Source organism: Scyliorhinus torazame, chromosome 5, assembly GCF_047496885.1.
Source record: "Scyliorhinus torazame isolate Kashiwa2021f chromosome 5, sScyTor2.1, whole genome shotgun sequence".
NCBI classification, from domain to species: domain Eukaryota; kingdom Metazoa; phylum Chordata; class Chondrichthyes; order Carcharhiniformes; family Scyliorhinidae; genus Scyliorhinus; species Scyliorhinus torazame.
The window spans coordinates 71,599,588-71,624,785 of NC_092711.1; the positions used below are offsets into that span (position 1 = coordinate 71,599,588).

Consider the following 25,198-nt stretch of genomic DNA (forward strand, 5'->3'; position numbering starts at 1 on the left):
GAGGAGGTGTTGTTGCCTATCCTTACTGATTGTGGCCTGTGGGTTAGAAAGTTCAGGATCCAGTTGCAGAGGGAGGAGCCGAGGCCAAGACCATGAAGTTTGAAGATGAGTTTTGTAGGAATGATGGTGTTGAAGGCTGAACTGTAGTCGATAAATAGGAGTCTGACATAGGTGCCTTTGTTATCTAGGTGTTCCAGAGTAGAGTGCAGGGCCATGGAGATGGCGCCTGCTGTGGACCTGTTGTAGCGGTAGGCGAACTGTCGTGGATCAAGGCAATCCGGGAGGCTGGAGTTGATTCGTACCATGACTAACCTTTCGAAGCACTTCATCATGATGGATGTCAGAGCCACTGGACAATAGTCATTTCGGCACGCTGCTTTGCTTTGTTGTGGTACAGGGATGATGGTCGTCTTCTTGAAGCAGATAGGGACCTCAGATTATTGTAAAGAGAGGTTGAAGTGCTCATCCAGGTACCCCATCCGGGCCAGTGGCTTTCCGTGGGTTGACCTTCGAGACGGCTGCTCTGAGTGTGAACTCCCTGCTGTCTCCACAGGTGAGGTAATTGAGTAAATCCTTTCCCACACTAAGAGCACGTGGGTGGCCTCTCCTCAGTGTGAACTCGCTGATGTTTCCGCAGGTTGGATGAATCAATAAATCCCTTCCCACACTGACGGCAGGTGAATGGCCTCTCCCCAGTGTGAACTCGCTGGTGTGTCTGCAGGTTGGATGAATCACTGAATCCCTTCCCACACTGAGAGCAGGTGAATGGCCTCTCCCCAGTGTGAACTCGCTGATGTGTCTGTAGTTTGGATACTCGAGTAAATCCTTTCCCACACTGAGAGCAGGTGAATGGCGTCTCCCCAGTGTGAACTCGCTGGTGTGTCCGCAGGTTGGATGAATCACTGAATCCCTTCCCACACTGAGAGCAGGTGAACGGTCTCTCCCCAGTGTGAACTCGCTGGTGTGTCCCCAGGTCGGATAACTGAGTGAATCCTTTCCCACACTGAGAGCAGGTGAACGGCCTCTCCCCAATGTGAACTCACTGGTGTGTCCGCAGGGTGGATGAATCACTGAATCCTTTCCCACACTGAGAGCAGGTGAATGGCCTCTCCCCAGTGTGACTACGTCGATGAGTTTCCACCTTTGACGGGGCTTTGAATCCCTTCCCACAGTCCCCACATTTCCACGGTTTCTCCATGTTTTGGGTCTCTTCGTGTCGCTCTAGGCGGGACAATCAGTTGAAGCCTCGTCCAGAGACACAACACGTGTAAGGTCTCTCCCCACTCTGAATATTGTTATGTTTTTCAGGCTGTGTAACTGTTTGAAGCTCTTTCCACAGTCAGTTCACTGGAACACTCTCACTCGGGTGTGTGTTGTGTGGGTCTCGGGGCTTTTCCAATCACACTGATGTTTGATATCTTTAGCTGACAGTTCGGGCAAACATTTCTCCTTCTAGGTTCAAAGGCTGATGATATTCAGGTTCCAGGTAATCGAGTGACTGTGTCAGATCGAGGCGTAACGCCTGAGATTTCTGTCTGTAATTCCATCACGGAAACTTGGATAGAAGAGGGGCAGAAATGGTTGTTGGAGGTCCCTGGTTATAGATGTTTCAATAAGATTAGGGAGGGTGGTAAAAGAGGTGGTGGGGGGGGGGGGGGGGTGGCATTATTAATTAGAGATAGTATAACAGCTGCAGAAAGGCAGTTCGAGGAGTATCACCCTATTGAGGTAGTATGGGTTGAAGTCAGAAATAGGAAAGGAGCAGTCACCTTGTTAGGAGTTTTCTATAGGCCCCCCAATAGTAGCAGAGATGTGGAGGAACAGATTGGGAAACAGATTTTGGAAAGGTGCAGAAGTCATAGGGTAGTAGTCATGGGCGACTTTAACTTCCCAAATATTGAGTGGAAACTCTTTAGATCAAATAGTTTGGATGGGGTGGTGTTTGTGCAGTGTGTCCAGGAAGCTTTTCTAACACAGTATGTAGATTGTCCGACCAGAGGAGGGGTAATATTGGATTTAGTACTGGGTAATGAACCAGGGCAAGTGATAGATTTGTTAGTGGGGGAGCATTTTGGAGATAGTGACCACAATTCTGTGACTTTCACTTTAGTAATGGAGAGGGATAGGTACGTGCAACAGGGCAAGGTTTACAATTGGGGGAAGGGTAAATACGATGTTGTCAGACAAGAATTGAAGTGCATAAGTTGGGAACATAGGCTGGCAGGGAAGGACACAAGCGAAATGTGGAACTTGTTCAAGGAACAGGTGCTACGTGTCCTTGATATGTATGTCCCTGTCAGGCAGGGAAGAGATGGTCGAGTGAGGGAACCATGGTTGACAAGAGAGGTTGAATGTCTTGTTAAGAGGAAAAAGGTGACTTATGTAAGGCTGAGGAAACAAGGTTCAGACAGGGCATTGGAGGGATACAAGATAGCCAGGAGGGAACTGAAGAAAGGGATTAGGAGAGCTAAGAGAGGGCATGAACAATCTTTGGCGGGTAGGATCAAGGAAAACCCCAAGGCCTTTTACACATATGTGAGAAATATGAGAATGACTAGAGCGAGGGTAGGTCCGATCAAGGACAGTAGCGGGAGATTGTGTATTGAGTCTGAAGAGATAGGAGAGGTCTTGAATGAGTACTTTTCTTCTGTATTTACAAATGAGAGGGGCGATATTGTTGGAGAGGACAGTGTGAAACAGATTGGTAAGCTCGAGGAAATATTGTTAGGAAGGAAGATGTGTTGGGCATTTTGAAAAACTTGAGGATAGACAAGTCCCCCGGGCCTGACGGGATATATCCAAGGATTCTATGGGAAGCAAGAGATGAAATTGCAGAGCCGTTGGCAATTATCTTTTCGTCCTCACTGTCAACAGGGGTGGTACCAGGGGATTGGAGAGTGGCGAATGTCGTGCCCCTGTTCAAAAAAGGAACTAGGGATAACCCTGGGAATTACAGGCCAGTTAGTCTTACTTCGGTGGGAGGCAAATTAATGGAAAGGGTACTGAAGGATAGGATTTCTGAGCATCTGGAAAGACACTGCTTGATTAGGGATAGTCAGCACGGATTTGTGAGGGGTAGGTCTTGCCTTACAAATCTTATTGAATTCTTTGAGGAGGTGACCAAGCATGTGGATGAAGGTAAAGCAGTGGATGTAGTGTACATGGATTTTAGTAAGGCATTTGATAAAGTTCCCCATGGTAGGCTTCTGCACAAAGTAAGAAGGCATGGGATAGTGGGAAATTTGGCCAGTTGGATAACGAACTGGCTAACCGATAGAAGTCAGAGAGTGGTGGTGGATGGCAAATATTCAGCCTGGATCCCAGTTACCAGTGGTGTACCGCAGGGATCAGTTCTGGGTCCTCTGCTGGTTGTGATTTTCATTAACGACTTGGATGAGGGAGTTGAAGGGTGGGTCAGTAAATTTGCAGACGATACGAAGATTGGTGGAGTTGTGGATAGTAAGGAGGGCTGTTGTCGGCTGCAAAGAGACATAGATAGGATGCAGAGCTGGGCTGAGAAGTGGCAGATGGAGTTTAACCCTGAAAAGTGTGAGGTTGTCCATTTTCGAAGGACAAATATGAATGCGAAATACAGGGTTAACGGTTGAGTTCTTGGCAATGTGGAGGAGCAGAGAGATCTTGGGGTCTATGTTCATACATCTTTGAAAGTTGCCACTCAAGTGGATAGAGCTGTGAAGAAAGCCTATGGTGTGCTCGCGTTCATTAACAGAGGGATTGAATTTAAGAGCCGTGAGGTGATGATGCAGCTGTACAAATCTTTGGTAAGGCCACATTTGGAGTATTGTGTACAGTTCTGGTCGCCTCATTTTAGGAAGGATGTGGAAGCTCTGGAAAAGGTGCAAAGAAGATTTACCAGGATGTTGCCTGGAATGGAGAGTAGGTCTTACGAGGAAAGGTTGAGGGTGCTAGGCCTTTTCTCATTAGAGCGGAGAAGGATGAGGGGCGACTTGATAGAGGTTTATAAGATGATCAGGGGAATAGATAGAGTAGACAGTCAGAGACTTTTTCCCCGGGTGGAACACACCATTTCAAGGGGACATAAATTTAAGGTGAAAGGTGGAAGATATAGGAGGGATATCAGAGGTAGGTTCTTTACCCAGAGAGTAGTGGGGGCATGGAATGCACTGCCTGTGGAAGTAGTTGAGTCGGAAACATTAGGGACCTTCAAGCAGCTATTGGATAGGTACATGGATTCCGGGAAAATGATATAGTGTAGATGTATTTGTTCTTAAGGGCAGCACGGTAGCATTGTGGATAGCACAATTGCTTCACAGCTCCATGGTCCCAGGTTCGATTCCGGCTTGGGTCATTGTCTGTGCGGAGTCTGCACGTCCTCCCAGTGTCTGCGTGGGTTTCCTCCGGGTGCTCCGGTTTCCTCCCACAGTCCAAAGATGTGCGGGTTAGGTGAATTGGCCAATGATAAATTGCCCTTAATGTCCAAATTGCCCTTGGTGTTGGGTGGAGGTGTTGAGTTTGGGTAGGGTGCTCTTTCCAAGAGCTGGTGCAGACTCAAAGGGCCGAATGGCCTCCTTCTGCACTGTAAATTCAATGATAATCTATTATTAATCTAGGACAAAGGTTCGGCACAACATCGTGGGCTGAAGGGCCTGTTCTGTGCTGTATTTTCTATGTTCTATGTTCTATGTTCCTCCTCATCTAATATACTGTAAAAACAATTTACAAAATTCTTCAGTGTCAGTACAGGATAGAAACTCAGAACAGACAATTCTAGTTTCTATGTCACATTTTTTCCTCTCTTATTCCCCGAAAACTGTAAATCACCATCCCACACACTCTCCCTCCATTCTCACTCTGCTGTATCTAATATTTACCCTCCTAATTCTCCTGAAGGTGCTGATTCAGGCTGATTGACAAATCCAAGCTCACAGCTTCCTGTCCAGGAGATCACAACAAATATGAGCTGCAGTATGCCATTCGGCCCATCGAGCCTGAACCATTCAATGGGATCATTGGCTGATCTACCACAGCACCGTTTTCCCACATTATCCCCCATTTCACAGTGGTTAGCACTATTGCTTCACAGAACCAGGTTCCCAGGTTCGATACCCGGCTTGGGTCACTGTATGTGCGGAGTCTGCACGTTCTCCCCGTGTCTGTGTGGGTTTCCTCCGGCTGATCCGCTTTCCTCCCACAGTCCAAAGATGTGCAGGTTAGGTGGATTGGCCATGCTAAATTGCCCTTAGTGTCCAAAAAGGTTAGGTAGGGTGCTCTTTCCAAGAGCTGGTGCAGACTCGACGGGCCGAATGGACTCCTTCTGCACTGTAAATCCTCTGGGGTACAGAATTTCAAAGCTTCACCACATCCTCGGGAAAATAAATCCCTTCTCATCTCAGCTTTCTCTCCATTTACCTGCCAGTTCCCCATAACCCTCGGCATGTTCATCGATCAGAAATGTGTCTGTGCCGGGGTGTTGGGCACGTGGTGCGGGAGTAGCTGCTTTTCCGCAGGTTTTGGTGCCACTCACCTAAATCTGATCTTTGAATTATTATCATGTCCCTTGGAAGACGTCAGGGTTCAGTTTAGTAGGATTATGCCAAATGAAGTGAAGAAATCTGATGACAAAACAGCGCAGGTGGATTCAGCGGGGATGGAGCCACCTTTTCAACATAGCGGCCTGACCCTCAGTAGGTTTCTCGACCCCGCGCTCTCCGGGGCTCTCATGGAGGCGGCGAAAATGATACCTGCCGGCATTATCCATGTTACTGACCAGAGGTGGAGTGTGCTGATATCTGTGAGCTCATGAGGACCAGCTGCAAAACACCATGAAGAGGCTCGATGATCTGGGCAGCACGGTGGCACAGTGGTTAGCACTGCTGCCTCACGGCGCCGAGGTCCCAGGTTCTATCCCATCTCTGGGTTACTGTCCGTGTGGAGTTTGCACATTCTCCCCGTGTTTGCGTGGGTTTTGCATCCACAACCCAAAGATGTGCAGGCTAGGTGGATTGGCCACGCTAAATTGCCCCTTAATTGGAAAAAATGAATTGGGTACTCAAAATTTATTTTTTTTAAAGAAAAAAAAAGAGACTTGATGAAGCGGAGGAGAGAATCCTGAACGTTCAGCAAGATGCCTCTGTCAAAATGCAATCCTTTGAAGACCAACCAAGTGGCTTTCGGAGGTCCTGGAGGACTTGGAGGACCGAGGGTCGGAGAAAGAACATACGAGTCGTCGGCCTGTCAGAAGGTGTGGAGGCTAAGGCTCCCGTTAGGTTCTTCGAGGACTGGCTGCCATGTTGGGCGCCACGGTAGCACAGTGGCTAACACTGTTGCTTCACAGCGTCAGGGACCCAGGTTCAATTCCCAGTTTGGGTCACTGTCTGTGCAGAGTCTGTACATTCTCCCTGTGACTATGTGGGTTTCCTCCGGGTGCTCCGGTCCCAAAAGACGTGTTTGTGGGAGGAATTGGACATTCAGTGTGCCCGAACAGGCGCCGGAGTGTGGTGACTAGGGGATTTTCACAATAACTTAATTGCAGTGTTAATGTCAGCCTACTTGTGACAATAATAAAGATTATTATGAATGGGCCAAAGGGCCTCTTTCCCTGCTGTAAAACTCTCTGACTCTAAAGATAGAGGTGGTAGAGGGAGGGAGGGAATGACTTTATAGAGAAACTGCCAAAGCCACAACATTCATAAGAACATAAGAACTAGAATCAGGAGTAGGCCATCTGGCCCCTCGAACCTGCTCCACCATTCAATGAGATCATGGCTGATCTTTTGTGGACTCAGCTCCACTTTCCAGCCCGAACACCATAACCCTTAATCCCTTTATTCTTCAAAAAACTATCTATCTTTATCTTAAAAACATTGAATGAAGGAGCCTCTACTGCTTCACTGGGCAAGGAATTCCATAGATTCACAACCCTTTGGGTGAAGAAGTTCCTCCTGAATTCAGTCCTAAATATACTTCCCCTTATTTTGAGGCTATGCCCCCTAGTTCTGCTTTCACCCGCCAGTGGAAACAACCTGCCCGCATCTATCCTATCTATTCCCTTCATAATCTTATATGTTTCTATAAGATCCCCCCTCATCCTTCTAAACGAGTACAGTCCCAGTCTACTCAACCTCTCCTCGTAATCCAACCCCTTCAGCTCTAGGATTAACCTAGTGAATCTCCTCTGCACACCCTCCAGTGCCAGTACGTCCTTTCTCAAGTAAGGAGACCAAAACTGAACACAATACTCCAGGTGTGGCCTCACTAACACCTTATACAATTGCAGCAGAACCTCCCTAGTCTTAAACTGCATCCCTCTAGCAATGAAGGACAAAATTCCATTTGCCTTCTTAATCACCTGTTGCACCTGAAAACCAACTTTTTGCGACTCATGCACTAGCACACCCAGGTCTCTCTGCACAGCAGCATGTTTTAATATTTTATCATTTAAATAATAATCCCTTTTGCTGTTATTCCTACCAAAATGGATAACCTCACATTTTTCAACATTGTATTCCATCTGCCAGACCCTAGCCCATTCACTTAGCCTATCCAAATCCCTCTGCAGACTTCCAGTATCCTCTGCACTTTTTGCTTTACCACTTATCTTAGTGTCGTCTGCAAACTTGGACACATTGCCCTTGGTCCCCAACTCCAAATCATCTAGGTAAATTGTGAACAGTTGTGGGCCCAACACTGATCCCTGAGGGACACCACTAGCTACTGATTGCCAACCAGAGAAACCCCCATTAATCCCCACTCTTTGCTTTCTATTAATTAACCAATCCTCTGACTTCCGGGTGCGGCGATGACCAGCTGAGTCGCACGTTTCGGCAGCTCCCGGTGAAACGGACTTTTGGGCTCTTGATAGGAGCCCCAACGGCAATTTTGACGGCTACAAACACTGTGCGGTAAACCAGAAGGGAATCCCCCCTGGATACGGAAGAAAAAAGGAGGAGAAAGTGGCCGGATTGCAGTGGATCCTTTAGAACAGCGGCAAGGAAGGCAAGCAAAAACCAAGATGGCGTCGGAAAGTGGCAGTTTAACATGGGGCCCTGAACAACAAGAGTTCTTGAAATGCTGTGTGGAAGAGCTCAAAAAGGAAATGAAGAAAGAGCTGTTGGCCCCGATACTACAGGCGATCGAAGGGCTAAAGGAGGAACAAAAGACCCAGGAGCGGGAGCTTCGGGTCGTGAAGGCAAAGGCAGCCGAGAATGAGGACGACATACAGGGCCTGGTGGTGAAGACGGAGACGCATGAGGCACATCAGAAACGATGTGTGGAAAGGTTGGAGGCACTGGAGAACAACGCAAGGAGGAACAACCTGAGGATTCTTGGTCTTCCTGAAGGTGCGGAGGGAGCGGACGTCGGGGCATATGTGAGCACGATGCTGCACTCATTAATGGGAGCGGAGGCCCCGGCGGGTCCGTTGGAGGTGGAGGGAGCATACCGAGTGATGGCGCGAGGACCGAGAGCAGGAGAAATTCCCAGAGCCATAGTGGTGAGATTCCTCCGTTTTAAGGATAGAGAAATGGTCCTTAGATGGGAAAAGAAAACTCGGAGCAGTAAATGGGAGAACGCGGTGATCCGCGTTTATCAAGACTGGAGTGCGGAGGTGGGCGAGCTTTAATCGGGCCAAGGCGGTGCTTCATAAAAAGAAGATAAAATTTGGAATGCTGCAACCGGCAAGACTGTGGGTCACATATCGAGGGAGGCACCACTACTTTGAGACGGCGGATGAAGCGTGGACTTTTATTGTGGAAGAAAAACTGGAATGAGCGGGTTATTAAAAAGAACGTTTGAACAAAGTGGTGGGGCGAATGTGGGGGGCGAAGAGGGGGTTAAAAAGGGGGGAAAGAGTAGTTTTATGTACTAATCCTGCGATGTTGGAACTTTTCTCTCTTCCACAGGTGGTGATGGGGGGAGGAGGGGAGGTGGAGGAGATGGGGCGTTGGCCATTGGGGGCGGGGCCAAGGGAGAAGCGCGGGCTTGGTTCCCGCGCTATGATAATCATGGCGGGAATAGAGAAGCAGGAAGGAGGGGGCGTCGCACGGTGCGAGCCGAGGTCACGGGGGGAAGCCGAGGTCGGCCAGAGTTTGCTGACTTCTGGGAGCAACATGGGGGGAGTAATTACGCTAGCGGGGGATCTAGCGGGGGGGGGGTGGGAGGGGGGAATTACTGGGTTGCTGCTGCTGGGGAGAGGGGGGAGCTGGTATGGGAGGGGATGGGCGGGGGGGCACCGCCTGTGGGAGATACAGCTGCGTGGGAACCGGGTGAGGAGCTGGAAAAAGGGGATGGCTAATCGACAAGGGGGGGGGGGGTGTAGGAAGCCCCCCAACCCGGCTGATCACGTGGAACGTGAGAGGGCTGAACGGGCCGATAAAGAGGGCACGGGTACTCGCACACCTTAAGAAACTTAAGGCAGATGTGGTTATGTTACAGGAAACGCACCTGAAACTGATAGACCAGGTTAGGCTACGCAAAGGATGGGTGGGGCAGGTATTCCATTCGGGGCTAGATGCGAAAAACAGGGGGGTGGCTATATTAGTGGGGAAGCGGGTAATGTTCGAGGCAAAGACTATAGTGGCGGATAACGGGGGCAGATACGTGATGGTGAGTGGCAAACTACAGGGGGAGACGGTGGTTTTGGTAAATGTATATGCCCCAAACTGGGATGATGCCAATTTTATGAGGCGGATGCTAGGACGCATTCCGGACCTAGAGATGGGAAAGCTGATAATGGGGGGAGATTTTAATACGGTGTTGGAACCAGGGCTGGATAGGTCGAAGTCCAGGACTGGAAGGAGGCCGGCAGCAGCCAAGGTACTTAAAGATTTTATGGAGCAGATGGGAGGTGTAGACCCGTGGAGATTTAGCAGACCTAGGAGTAAGGAGTTCTCATTTTTCTCCTATGTCCATAAAGTCTACTCGCGAATAGACTTTTTTGTGCTGGGAAGGGCGTTGATCCCGAACGTGAGGGGAACGGAGTGTACGGCTATAGCCATTTCGGATCACGCTCCACACTGGGTAGACTTGGAGATAGGGGAGGAAACAGGAAGGCGCCCATCCTGGAGAATGGACATGGGACTAATGGCAGATGAGGGGGTGTGTCTAAGGGTGAGGGGGTGCATTGAAAAGTACTTGGAACTCAATGATAATGGGGAGGTCCAGGTGGGAGTGGTCTGGGAGGCGTTGAAGGCGGTGGTTAGAGGGGAGCTGATATCAATAAGGGCACATAAAGGGAAGCAGGAGAGTAAGGAACGGGAGCGGTTGCTGCAAGAACTTTTGAGGGTGGACAGACAATATGCGGAAGCACCGGAGGAGGGACTGTACAGGGAAAGGCAAAGGCTACATGTAGAATTTGACTTGCTGACTACGGGCACTGCAGAGGCACAATGGAGGAAGGCACAGGGTGTACAGTACGAATATGGGGAGAAGGCGAGCAGGTTGCTGGCACACCAATTGAGGAAAAGGGGAGCAGCGAGGGAAATAGGGGGAGTGAGGGATGAGGAAGGAGAGATGGAGCGGGGAGCGGAGAGAGTGAATGGAGAGTTCAAGACATTTTATAAAAAATTATATGAAGCTCAACCCCCGGATGGGAGGGAGAGAATGATGGGCTTCTTGGATCGGCTGGAATTTCCCAAGGTGGAAGAGCAGGAAAGGGTGGGACTGGGAGCACAGATCGAGGTAGAAGAAGTGGTGAAAGGAATTAGGAGCATGCAGGCGGGAAAGGCCCCGGGACCGGATGGATTCCCAGTCGAATTCTATAGAAAATATGTGGACTTGCTCGCCCCGGTATTGACGAGGACCTTTAATGAGGCAAAGGAAAGGGGACAACTGCCCCCGACTATGTCTGAAGCAACGATATCGCTTCTCTTAAAGAAGGAAAAGGACCCGCTACAATGCGGGTCCTATAGACCTATTTCCCTCCTAAATGTAGATGCCAAGATCCTGGCCAAGGTAATGGCAATGAGAATAGAGGAATGTGTCCCGGGGGTGGTCCACGAGGACCAAACTGGGTTTGTGAAGGGGAGACAGCTGAACACGAATATACGGCGGCTGTTAGGGGTAATGATGATGGCCCCACCAGAGGGGGAAACGGAGATAGTAGTGGCGATGGATGCCGAGAAAGTATTTGATAGAGTGGAGTGGGATTATTTGTGGGAGGTGTTGAGGAGATTTGGTTTTGGAGAGGGGTATGTCAGATGGGTGCAGCTGTTGTATAGGGCCCCGATGGCGAGCGTGGTCACGAATGGACGGGGATCTGCATATTTTCGGCTCCATAGAGGGACAAGGCAGGGATGCCCTCTGTCCCCATTATTGTTTGCACTGGCGATTGAGCCCCTGGCGATAGCGTTGAGGGGTTCCAAGAAGTGGAGGGGAGTACTTAGAGGAGGAGAAGAACACCGGGTATCTTTGTATGCGGACGATTTGCTACTATACGTGGCAGACACGGCGGAGGGGATGCCAGAAATAATGTGGATACTTGGGGAGTTTGGGGATTTTTCAGGGTATAAATTGAACATGGGGAAAAGTGAGTTGTTTGTGGTGCATCCAGGGGAGCAGAGTAGAGAAATAGAGGACCTACCGTTGAGGAAGGTAACAAGGGACTTTCGTTACCTGGGGATCCAGATAGCCAAGAATTGGGGCACATTGCATAGGTTAAATTTAACGCGGTTGGTGGAACAAATGGAGGAGGATTTCAAGAGATGGGATATGGTATCCCTGTCACTGGCAGGGAGGGTGCAGGCGGTTAAGATGGTGGTCCTCCAGAGATTCCTCTTCGTGTTTCAGTGCCTCCCAGTGGTGATCACGAAGGCTTTTTTTAAAAGGATTGAAAAGAGCATCATGGGTTTTGTGTGGGCCGGGAAGACCCCGAGAGTGAGGAAGGGATTCTTACAGCGTAGCAGGGATAGGCGGGGGGGGGGCTGGCACTACCGAGCCTAAGTGAGTATTATTGGGCCGCTAATATTTCAATGGTGAGTAAGTGGATGGGAGAGGAGGAGGGAGCGGCGTGGAAGAGATTAGAGAGGGCGTCCTGTAGGGGGACTAGCCTACAGGCTATGGTGACAGCCCCATTGCCGTTCTCACCGAGGAACTGCACCACAAGCCCGGTGGTGGTGGCTACACTGAAGATTTGGGGACAGTGGAGACGGCATAGGGGAAAGACTGGAGCCTTGGGGGGGTCCCCGATAAGAAACAACCATAGGTTTGCCCCGGGGGGAATGGATGGGGGATATGGAATGTGGCAAAGAGCAGGAATAATGCAACTGAAAGATCTGTTTGTGGATGGGAAGTTCGCGAGTCTGGGAGCGCTGACCGAGAAATATGGGTTGCCCCAAGGGAATGCATTCAGGGAAATGCAACTGAGGGCTTTTGCGAGGCAACAGGTGAGGGAATTCCCGCAGCTCCCGACACAAGAGGTGCAGGACAGAGTGATCTCAAAGACATGGGTGGGGGATGGTAAGGTGTCAGATATATATAGGGAAATGAGGGACGAAGGGGAGACTATGGTAGATGAACTAAAAGGGAAATGGGAAGAAGAGCTGGGGGAGGAGATCGAGGAGGGGCTGTGGGCAGATGCCCTAAGCAGGGTAAACTCGTCGTCCTCGTGTGCCAGGCTAAGCCTGATTCAGTTTAAGGTATTTCACAGGGCGCATATGACTGGAGCACGGCTCAGTAAATTTTTTGGGGTGGAGGATAGGTGTGCGAGGTGCTCGAGAAGCCCAGCGAATCATACCCATATGTTTTGGTCATGCCCGGCACTACAGGGGTTTTGGATGGGGGTGACAAAGGTGCTTTCAAAAGTAGTGGGGGTCCGGGTCGAGCCAAGCTGGGGGTTGGCTATATTTGGGGTTGCACAAGAGCCGGGAGTGCAGGAGGCGAGAGAGGCCGATGTTTTGGCCTTTGCGTCCCTAGTAGCCCGGCGCAGGATATTGTTAATGTGGAAAGAAGCCAAGCCCCCGGGGGTGGAGACCTGGATAAATGACATGGCAGGGTTTATAAAGCTAGAGCGGATTGAGTTCGTTCTAAGGGGGTCGGCTCAAGGGTTCACCAGGCGGTGGCAACCGTTCGTCGAATATCTCGCTTAAGATAGATGGAATGGAAAAAAGAAGGCAGCAGCAGCCCAGGATCGGGGGTGGGGGGGTGGCTGGCGGGGGGTGGGGGGGGGGGTGGGGGGGGGGAGGAACCAGAAGGACTCTCAGGGTTGTTAATATATACTGTATAATATGTATAGGTCGTTGCTACAGATAATTATATATTGGACTGTTAAATTATATTTTTGGAGCGTGTTACTTGTGACAAGGCAGTTGCCAATTAGGGTTAGTTTTCATTTTTGTTATTTATTATTTATTCATTTTTTGTTTATAAAATTGGTCATTGTTATTTGTGTTGTTATAATATTGTGTAAAGGATGCACAATGTACTGTGTTGGTTGACCAAAAATTTTCAATAAAATATTTATTAAAAAAAAAAAATTAACCAATCCTCTATCCATGCTACTACTTTCCCCTTAATGCCATGCATCTTTATCTTGTGCAACAACCTTTTGTGTGGCACATTGTCAAAGGCTTTCTGGAAATCCAGATAGACCACATCCATTGGCTCCTCGTTATCTACCGCACTATTAATGTCCTCAAAAAATTCCACTGAATTAGTTAGGCACGACCTGCCCTTTATGAACCCATGCTGCGTCTGCCTAATGGGACAATTTCCATCCAGATGCCTCGCCATTTCTTCCTTGATGATAGATTCCAGCATCTTCCCTACCACCGAAGTTAAGCTCATTGGTCTATAATTACCTGCTTTCTGCCTACCTCCTTTTTTAAACAGTGGTGCCACGTTTGCTAATTTCCAATCTGCATACCACCTTCAGCTGTACCAGCCCCAAACCTGCGCATGAGGTGGAGGCATTCACTCTCCGGAGCACCTCACATCAGAACCCCTCCTCCATATGTTCCCCCAACTCTTCCTCCCACTTTGCTTTGATCCCTTCCAGTGGTGCCTTCTCCTCTTCCAAAATAGCTCTGTAAACCGCCGACACTACCCCCTTCTCCAGTCCCCCTGTCATCAGCACCTCCTCTAGCAATGTGGAGACCTGCTCCACCGGGAAGCTCTGTATCTCCTTTCTGGCAAAATCCCGAACCAGCATGTATCTAAATATTTCCCCCTGCTCCAGCCCATACTTCGCTTCCAGCTCCTTCAAACTTGCAAACCAACCCCTCAGAAACAAATCTTTTGGTGTCTTAATCCCCTTCTCCCCCCATTTCCGAAAATTTCCATCCCACCTCCCTGGCTCAAATCTGTGGTTTCCCTGAATCGGCATTTCCCTTGACCCTGCCCCCAACCCGAAGTGTTGGCGAAACTGCCTCCAAATTCTCAATGAAGCTATTATTACGGGACTCCCTGAGTATTTCCCCAGGGCCATCGGGTGCGGCGCTGATGCTAGTGCTTTCAATCCCGACCCGCTGCACAAACTGTCCTCCATTCGTCCGTTCTGATCCACTGGGAATCAACCCCACTGACCCAGCTCCGCACCTCCTCCACATTCGCCGCCTAGTAGTAATACATCAGATTCGGAAGACCCAAACCCCCTGCCTGCCTTCCCCTCTGTAGCAGCACCTTTCTAACTCTGGCCACCTCCCCTCCCCATATGAACAAAGTAATCCTTCCCTCAATCTCTTTGAAAAAAGCTTTTGGCAGGAAAATCGGCAGGCATTGAAAAATAAACAGAAATCCCACAAGGGAAAACAACCTCCTAAGAAGCTCCCTGAGAATCTTTCATGTCTCGATTCGGCTGCCTTCATTCCTCTAAACTCCAATAAGTACAACCCAGCCTACTTAACCTCTCCCCATAAGAAAATCCCTCCATACTCGGGATCAACCTCGTGATCCTTCTCTGGACTGCCTTCAAAACCAATCTGCCTTCCTTAGATCAGGGCACCAAAACGATTCAAAGTATACCAGGTGCAGTCTAACTAATGCCTTGTATAGTTTTAGCCAGACTTCCCCATGTTTATATTCTATTCCCTTTGAAATAAATGTCAACATTCAATTTGTCTCCATACTACCTGCAGAACTTTCTTTGTGTGGTTTCTGCACGAGGACCCCCAATTCCCCCGTTCCTTTAGCTTTCTACAGTCTTTCTCCATCTAAATAATATTCCGTTATGTTCTTCCTCCTACCAAAGTGTCTAACCTCACATTTCCCTACATTATGTTTCATCTGCCAAGTTTTTACTCAGTAAGTTACGCTGTCTCTGTCCCTCTGTGGATATTCTGTATACCTCACCACTTGCCCTTCTATTTTTGAATCTGCAGCCATGGCAATAGTACATTCACTTATTAAACACAGTTTTGAAATTCATGTATATTACATCTACTGGTCCCCCTCTCTCCAGCCTTCTCGTTATTACCTCAAAGAATTGCAATAAATTTGTCAGGCATGATTTTTACCCTTCACGAAGCCGGGCAGACCCAGCGTGATTATACTCTGTATGGTTAAATGCTCAGCTATTAGGGTCCCTGGCCTATTGTTACCTGTTTTTGATTCCCTCCCTTTTCAATAAGGGCAGTTGGCAGTTTCCCAATCCTCTTGGGATAAGGTGGGAGGAGCTTGGTGTGGAGCTTATACACCAGCACAGAACAGGCGGGCCGAATGGCCTGTTTCCCTGCTGTTCACTTTCTGAAACGTTCGAATCCAATATCCGTAAATTCTCAGGGAAAAGGCTTGTGTCCACCTCAGCTCCGAGCTGGGAAACCGGACAGATCCCAAAGTGGGAAATGGAAACCTTTAAAATCCAACACAAAACACATTTCTCTCACATCTAACCCGCGGTTCCATTGTCTCCGGAATTCCCCATTTTATTTACATTTATTGTACATTTTCTGCAGATCCCAATCCGCGGGAACCGTCCGTCTCTGGCCTCCTGCCCTCGGCTGAAGACGTCTCCGCTCAGAGATTCGTCTCCCTCAGCTGCTTAGTGAGAGGTTTCTCCCCCCGAGAGATCTTCGTCAAGTGGACCGTCAATGACAAGCCGGTGAATCCCGGGAACTACAAGAACACCGAGGTGATGGCGGAGAACGGCAATAGCTCCTTCTTCATGTACAGCCTGTTGTCCATTGCAGCGGAGGAGTGGGCCAGCGGCGCTTCTTACTCCTGTGTGGTGGGACATGAAGCCATCCCCTTGAAGATCATCAACAGGACGGTTGATAAATCCAGCGGTAAACCCAGTTTTGTGAACATTTCCCTCGCTCTGATGGACACCGTTAATTCATGTCAATGAGAATCTATCAATTGCATTTCGAACTAAAATAACAATAAAGGTTTTTTCCTCTAATTGTGATTTAAATGTACAGCCGCTTAATTAATGGAGCTTCCACTTTGCTGATATCAGATCTGTTTAATGAGACCCGGATTTCTACAGGTCTCGGCCCCAAGTCTGATACAACCACTGCTCCCAGCTCAGATACACCCTGGGTTAGAGACAGAGTAAAATTCATTCATTGCAGGATTCACAAAATATATTCATTGACTTTCTTCCCGCTGAGGATAAATCGGATACTTTCCCATTACAGACAAACAAACCCATCACATTTAGATCTCGGTGTTCCTGCTTCTCCCATTGCCCATCCCTTTAAAATTAATGTCAGCTTTAAATTGCTGCATCACACCCACTGGGAACTGAATTGAGGGTCACACAGAAACATGGACCAATAATCCCCAGTCAAAGAGAGGGGAAAGGGAAATTGTCAATCCACTGTCTCCCCACTTCGCCAATAAAGAGGGGGGAGGGGCTTTAGGTAATCCACTGTACACCCGCTTCCAACAATGAGTGGAGCGGCATTATTTAATCCACTGTACCCACACTTCCCCAACAAAGAGAGCAAAGGGGCAATGCTAACCCATTTTACCTCCACTTTCCCGACCAAAAGAGGAGGAAGGTGATGAGTGAACTCTCTGTCTCTCCACCTCCAGCAGGGAGAACCCAAAGCCAATTTGCTGAGCTGACCAGAGAGAGGGAGATTATTAACTCAATATCCTCCCAGTCCCCAAGCAGGGAGTTTGGAAGTAAACGGTTCTCTAGACTAAGAACTCAGTTACTGACATTACAAGACGGCATGTAGCTTACTGGCTGAAGGGTTTAAAAGGCCATAATGGTAAAGATGTCTGAAAGTATCTATTTGTGCAACATAATTGTTTTAGCACCCTTGTTCGTCTTATCCGTCTGCTAAGACCGATTCCCCAAAATCCAAATCCAGACTGGCGATTGAATTCTCCCTGGGTTTTCACTGTTCTCTTCTGAGGCACCTCCTTGTATTTTTGCATTCGGTCACCTGATATCAGTTTGCAACTCACAGAAAACAACTGGCAAAGCTACAGGCAGCTGGTACAAATACACAGACAGATTAAGACACAAACACTACACACACACAGACCCACACACGCTCACACGTAGACACAAACACACACATAGACACAAACATAGAAACACATGCATAAACATACACCCAGGCACAACAAACCACACATATTTTGACACAAAAACACACGCAAACATGCGCAAACATTCACAAACATGCACATAAACACAAGAAAGCACATGTTTATACACACACAGACACACGTGCACATACACACACAAATCCACACACACAAGCGGGTACACAAATGTACACAAACAGACATATACAACCACATGACCACCACGCAGATACACAAACATATAAAACCAGACAAGTAGGCTGAGTGAAGAATATGAAACACAAATGTAACCAATAACATGTACATTAGCAGAATTCCACGATGACAGAAATATTTCCATTCAATCAGAGACAATAATCCACATTAACACACTAATGGGCTCACATAGACACATATTAGCAGACTCGTACACACATTAACACGAACACATATGAATACACATAGAGGCACTGCGCCAGAAAACCGGGTTCAATTCCAGCCTCCGGTGATTGGCTGTGTAGAGTTTCCACGTTCTCCCGTGTCCGTGTTTCCTCCGGGTGCTCCGGTTTCCTCCCACAGTCCAAGGATGTGCAGGTTAGGTGGATTGGCCATGCTATATTACCCCTTAGTGCCCACAACGTTAGGTGGGGTTACGAGGTTCTGGCGATAGTGCAGGGGCATGCGTCCAGTTGGAGTGCTCTTTCGGAGGGTCGGTGCAGACTCAATAGGACAAATGGCCTCGTTCGGAACAGTAGGGATTATATGATGATGATTGTATGATGAAATACACACATCAACAAACACACAAACGCACAAACGCACTTATCCAGACACAAACATTAAGACACTGACATGCATGTTCAACGTATAAAGACACATTAACACTTTCATTACTGGGCAGGGAAGTATAAACTTATATTAACACAGGCATTAATATATAAACATAGACTTCAACACACAAACACACACAATAAAACACTCATATTTACACATTGACAGAAGATAAACAAAGTTCACAGAGAGGCGCTGACACACAAATACACAGATCAATACTCATTGACACATGAACACACACAATGACACTTATAAAGACATCGGGACACACAAAAGAAGACTAAAGCAAAACACGAATTTCGCATCTACACAGACTCAAAAGCTAAGGAACAAACACAAACGTCAGGCAATGGCGGCACGGTGGCATAGTGGATAGCGCTGCTGCCTCACGCCACCATGGACCTGGGGTTGATCCCGCTCCTGGGTCCCTGTCCCAGTGGAGGTTCCCCGTGACCCGTGGGTCTCACCCCACAACTCAAAGATGTGCAGGGTAGGTGGATTGGTCATGCTAACTTGCCCCTTACTTGGAAGAAAAAAGTTACAGAGATCGATTTCTGAGTGTCATGAACTCAACAGTAGATATGCAATGACAAATATATTAAAGAATGAATTAGCAGCGGGAGAAAATGAAGCGAGAATATTAAAAACATATCCTGGATTAATAAACAATCTGATTATATTTATTTGCCCTATCCCCGTAGATACCACAGACCACACCTGGACTGAAGACGATGAGGATGATAACGGGAACATCTGGACAACCGCTTCCACATTCATCACCCTGTTCATCCTGAGCATTTCCGACAGCGCTGCAGTCACTCTGGTGAAGGTGAGAAGATTCAATCCACTCACACTTCAAACTGACAGAAGCCGTTTCAAAAATCTCTAAATGTTTGATTGATTAAAAACTCTAACATCAATGTCCCAGATCATAAACATCTGCTTCGTCATTTTCTCTCTCTTTTACAAATCAACTGATCGGTTGACGTTCGGACGCTGTAGATTTTCCTCAGCTGTTTATTATGATCTGTGTGTGACACAAATACAATATCTCCTCTTGGTGACTCTAACAGTAAAATCTTCTCAGTTTATTATTCTGCATCTGTAACTGAGACAATCATGGACAGTATTTCTGTTTTTCAGTTTGAAATGTACGAGATAATTTTGGCTGTAATGTAATTGTAGCCAGTAATTTCTCTCAATGTCATGTCTAAATAAGTAACTTATCTCGTACCTCATTTACAACAGTTGCCTTCCCTTTATGTTGAGTTCCTGTTCTCTCTTTCTGATGTCTGTTACAGTTGTACATACATTTGGCAGCTCAGAAGGCATGTGTTCTGTTCTCACTGTGACCCTCAATCGTTCTGTTCCCTTTTGTTAATTCAAAATAAGCTTTTCTGTAATATTTTCTCTGAAATTGTAATAAATATTGAATGAAAAATGAAGAAACTAAGACTTTGCTGAACTCCTTTCTCTAAGGTCCTTCGGCAGCGCTCCATTTCCCCGATTATCCAGTTTTCTCCCCTTTCCCAGACAGATATTTCTCACCAGTCCTGTCTGGGATGTTTCTGAACTCACGGCCCCTCAGTGAAATCGCCACTGCGCCACCAAGCGGCCAACCCGGGTTACGCCACCTTCACCTTTGCCTTTTTATGGTAAACTCCAGAGACAGAATTATTTCACAGCTGAAGAATTCCACAGATTCACTGCCTTCTGATGGAAGAAATGTCTCCTCATCTCTGTCCTAAATTTGAGACCCCTTACTCTGAGATTATGCCATCTGGTCTCAGACTCTCCCATAAGAGGAAACAAGATGATTTTTCAGGCTGTGTAACTGGTTAAAGCTCTTTCCACAGTCACTTCACTGGAACACTCCTACTCAGGTGTGTGTGTGTCTCGGGGCTTTTCCAGTCACACTGATGTTTGAAATCTCTTCCCACAGTCAGAACAGACAAGCACATTGACAGTTTGTGATATTTAGATCCTAATGAATTGAGTGACTGTCAGATCTCGATGTTATATTTGGCTCGAGTTGCCCAGCTGCCAATCCTCCCGTTCTAATGCCTGAAAAAGAAGTTTACAAAAATGATCACTGGAAGAATAGGATAGAAATTCACAACAGATCATTCTAGTTTCTATCGAACCTTCTTTCCTCTCTTGCTTTCCCCAAGCATGTGGTCCAGTCAAAATAAAAGACCCTAATCAGCTAGAAGTCCCAACAAAAGTGCCGGGAACCTTCCTACCTGAACCAGAATATTGTTCCCAGTGTCTCTGAAACACTCTGTCCGCTGAGGTGTCCACTGGTTGTGGAAGGTGTCAAGCATTCCGGCGGGTACCGCATGCTCCCTCTGCAGGGCCACTGGGAACAGACAAGACCACGGAACAGAAGTCGGCTTCCAGAGTAACTACCCACCCCGTCCATAATAATAATAATTTTTATTGTCACAAGTAGGCATACATTAACACGGCAATGATGTTACTGTGAAAAGACTCTTGTTGCCACATTCCCGCACCTGTTCTGGTACACAGAGGGAGAATTCAGAATGTACAAATTACCTAACAGCACGCCTTTTGGGATTTGTGGAAGGAAACCGGAGCACTCGGAGAAAACCCACAAGGAGAACGTGCAGACTCCACACAGACAGTGACCTAAGCTGGGAATGGAACCTGGGACCCGGGAGCTGTGAAGCAACAGTGCTATACTGTGCTACCGTGCCACCCATCCCACCATGCACTGTTTTAACCAGACCCAAGAGTAGATTCAAGATGTCACGCTCAGCACAAGAATACTAGATATTACAGACTGCAAGAACCACAAACTCTGCCAAGATGGCTGCAACTTAACATGTTATTATGGACATTAAACTGTGGGCGATATTCAATTCTGTGACTAATATTTAATTAAACACGGATCTGAATAACGGAACCTTGCAGCCACCTGTGAAGTTTAAATGTCTCGTTGTGTCAGGATTAACCAGCATTTGAGGAATATGAAATCTCGGGACTGTTGGTCTCCAAGTGCCGTATTGAACACAGGAGAATGAGCTTGAATTGGGACAGAGATAAGCATGAGTGAGCATCGTAAACCGCTATTGTATCGGCGTGTTCTGAATCTCAGAGTTTTAATTGTAGTTAATTGTCAGGGATGCAGTGTAATAAACACTGAACAAAGTAAACGTGTGTGTGAGAAGCATCGGAAGCACCAGGAACCAGCTGAAACAGTAGAGCTGAATGTCTCCCAGTGTAGCCACAGTACTGAACTTATTCCAGCTTCCAAGTCCACATGAGAACCAACCTCCTGGCTATTCACCTCCAAGAAGCTTAAGAACCTCATGAGAATTACTTGTTTCGAAAAATGCTTCACTCCAACTAAAGGATCAGCTCAAAAAGAAGACAACAGACCTGCAGAGATATGAAGATTGCAGTCCACATTCCATTTTCATCATTACAGCCTCAACTTGATCTGTACCTAATTTCGGAAACGAACCGTGCTGCTGGTCTGCCTTGGTCTGCTTTCAAAGCCAGCGATTTAGCCTTGTGCTAAACCAGCCCAAGGACCACGAATGCCAGCGAAAGGACCATGAAATGTAATCAACGTTTGGAAACCCCCCTTCAGGTAGCTATATAGAGGCTGCAGCCTCTCACATTGAATGTAAACGTGACCCACAGCCACCTCCAGCGACAAACGTCAGCTGCAGCCTGGGCGTGGATGAAAAGTTTTAAAAACCTGTAGCCACTTTTAGATTGTTTGGGCACTAGGACCCGGCTGGGAACAGAAACCTCCAGGTCCCGCCCACCAGCTGTTGCGTCACCAAGACGCCAGCGCATGCGCTCTGGTTCCTCAAGATGGCGGCTGTGAACCAGGGCTTGGTCCCGGGAGAGAGCTGACCGGCGGTGATGTGACCTGAGGATCACCACACCTCAGGCAAGGGGCCAGGTTGGGAAGGCGGTGCCTTCAGGAATAACTGGGAAGGTGATGTTTGGGCAGTTGCTGCAGTCTGTGTAGTGAAGGTGCTGTCACAGTGGTGTGAGGTGAGGAAGTACAGGATTATCGCCCAGCAATGATCAATTAAGGGGAATGTAAATCCAGCTCAGGCTGCTTTCAGATTGGAAAGGGAGCTAAGGTGTGTCCTTGGAGCTGGCGAATGTTGTGGCTTTGGCACTTTCTCTATAAAGTCCTTCTCATTCCCTCCCTCCCTCTACCACCTCTATCTTTGGAGTGGAGATGCCGGCGTTGGACTGGGGTGAGCTTGGTAAGAAGTCTTACAACACCAGGTTAAAGTCCAACAGGTTTGTTTCGGTGTCACTAGCTTTCGGAGCGCTGCTCCTTCCTCAGGTGAATGAAGAGGTATGTTCCAGAAACATATATATAGACAAATTCAAAGATGCCAGACAATGCTTGGAATGCGAGCATTAGCAGGTGATTAAATCTTTACAGATCCAGAGATGGGGTAACCCCAGGTTAAAGAGGTGTGAATTGTACCAAGCCAGGGCAGTTGGTAGGATTTCGCAGGCCAGATGGTGGGGGATGAACGTAATGCGACATGAATCCCAGGTCCCGGTTGAGGCCGCACTCGTGTGCGGAACTTGGCTATAAGCTTCTGCTCAGCGATTCTGCGTTGTTGCGTGTTCTGAAGGCCGCCTTGGAGAACGCTTCTATCTTTGGAGTCAGAGAGTTTTACAGCACGGAAAGAGGCCTTTCGGCAAATTCATAATAATCTTTATTATTGTCCACAAGTAGGCTTACATTATAATCTTTATTATTAGTGTCACAAGGAGGCTTACATTAACACTGCAATGAAGTTACTATAAAAATCCCCTAGTCACCACATTTCAGCGCCTGCTCTGGTACACTGCTGGAGAATTCAGAATGTCCAATTCACTGAAGAACCTCATCTTTTGGGGCTTGCGGGAGGAAACCGGAGCACGCGGAGGAAACTCACGCAGACACGGGGAGAACGTGCAGACTCTGCACAGACAGTGATCCAAGCCTGGACTCAAACCCAGGTCCCTGGTGCTGTGAGCTACTGCTAGTATTAGCAGTGTTAACCACTGTGCTACCATGCCAAGATTATTAGATTACTAGGTCTGGATGAATTGTGTCCCAGGATGCTGTGCGAGAGGAGAGAGAGAATGCAGCGGCTCTCACCCAAAGTTTTAACCACAAATTAGGCCTGTTTTTGCTAGAATTTAGACATTTAAGGTGTGATCAGATTGAAGCTTTTAAGATATTAACAGGGAAAGACCGGGTAAATGAAGATAAACTATTTCCACTGATTGGAGATTCTAAAACTAGGGATCATTGTCTAAAAATTAGGACTAGACCGTTCAGTACAGATGTTAGGAAGAACTTCTTCGCACACAGGGTGGGAGAGGTTTGGAAATTTATCCCACTAACAGCAGGTGAAGCTGGATCAGTTGTTAAGTTTAAATCCGAGGTAGAGTTTTGTTAAGCAAAGATATTAAGGGACAGGGAGTTTGGTCACAGATCAGCAATGATCTCATTAAATAGCAGGGCAGCCTTGAGAGGCTTAGTGGCCTACTCTTGTCCCTATGTGTATGTCTGTGACTCTGTGAAATTCAGACAACTCCATGAAAGGGAAAGAGTCCAGATTAGAACCTGAGTTAGTCCGAGCTGCAAACCCTCTCTCCAGATCCTTGCCCTTCGTGGTTTTAATGAACGTCAAGGCAATTGTTGGATTATTGAAAGACTTGACAAAGTTGTTGGATACTATTTTTCAGGTCTCAGGATAAAGCCTGACGTAATTCACTCCCCACAGCCTTGAGTTGCCATTGAACTTCATCGAAGCTTCGACGCTTCGTTGGTGTTGCTGCCGAAAAGTCCTGGAAGAAGTAAATCCTCACTCCTTCCTGGAGCTAGCTTCCACCTCGCTGTTCCCTCTCCAGAACATTCTCTCAAGTTGTGGAAGTGAATGATTACAGGCCTGGGATGAAAACTATCCCTCGGCCTCAAAGACCGATGAACCCTATCTAAGGGCAGCACGGTAGCATTGTGGATAGCACAATTGCTTCACAGCTCCAGGGTCCCAGGTTCGATTCTGGCTGGGGTCACTGTCTGTGCGGAGTCTGCACATCCTCCCCGTGTGTGCGTGGGTTTCCTCTGGGTGCTCCTGTTTCCTCCCACGGTCCAAAGATGTACAGGTTAGGTGGATTGGCCATTATAAATTGCCCTTAGTGTCCAAAATTGCCCTTCGTGTCCAAAATTGCCCTTCGTGTTGGGTGGGGTTACTGGGTTATGGGGATAGGGTGGAGGTGTTGACCTTGGGTAGGGTGCTCTTTCCAAGAGCCGGTGCAGACTCGATGGGCCGAATGGCCTCCTTCTGCACTGTAAATTCTATGAATAATTTGAAACGCCCAGACTTCACATCCAGCTTGAGAAAACGTGGCAGTCGATCCTCGAAGAACCCACGGGAGCCTTAATCTCCACAATAAATGGACAGAAAATAACATCATTTATGGGCAGCACGGTAGCACAGTGGTTAGCACAGGTGCTTCACAGCTCCAGGGTTCCAGGTGCGTTTCCCGGCTTGTGTCACTGTGCGGAGTCTGCACATTCTCCCATGTCTGCGTGGGTTTTCTCCCGGTGCTCCTGTTTCCTCCCACAGTCTAAAGACGTGCAGGTTCAGTGGATTGGTCATGATAAATTTCCCTCAGTGTCCAACTAAAAGGTTAGGTGGGGTTACTGGGTTACGGGGATGGGGTGGAGGTATGGGCTTGGCTGGGGTGCTGTTTCCAAGGTGCAGACTCGATGGGCCGAGCGGCCTCCTTCTGCAATGTAAATTCTATGATGACCATCTGACAGACCAACGACTTGGATGTTCTTTCTCTGACCCTCGGTTCTCCAAGTCCTCCAGGACCTCCGCCACGCCACTCGGCTGGTTTTCAAAGGTTGAATTCTTGCCTCCGT

General features: G+C 47.9%; 1 protein-coding gene across 4 annotated transcripts in view; it reads left to right on the forward strand.

Moving 5' to 3' along the window:
- The window catches only part of LOC140418371 (uncharacterized), a 294,193-nt gene that overhangs the window by 261,713 nt on the left and 7,282 nt on the right, over positions 1-25,198 (forward strand). The window contains exon 1 of one of the 4 annotated variants that reach the window (XM_072501840.1): positions 22,114-22,195. The exons of 1 other annotated variant lie outside the window; for it this stretch is intronic. The gene's annotated coding sequence lies outside the window, so the exon portion shown is untranslated. Of the gene's footprint in view, positions 1-22,113; positions 22,303-25,198 lie in introns of those variants that run through there. 2 more of the 4 variants (XM_072501839.1, XM_072501837.1) reach the window with 2 other exon arrangements.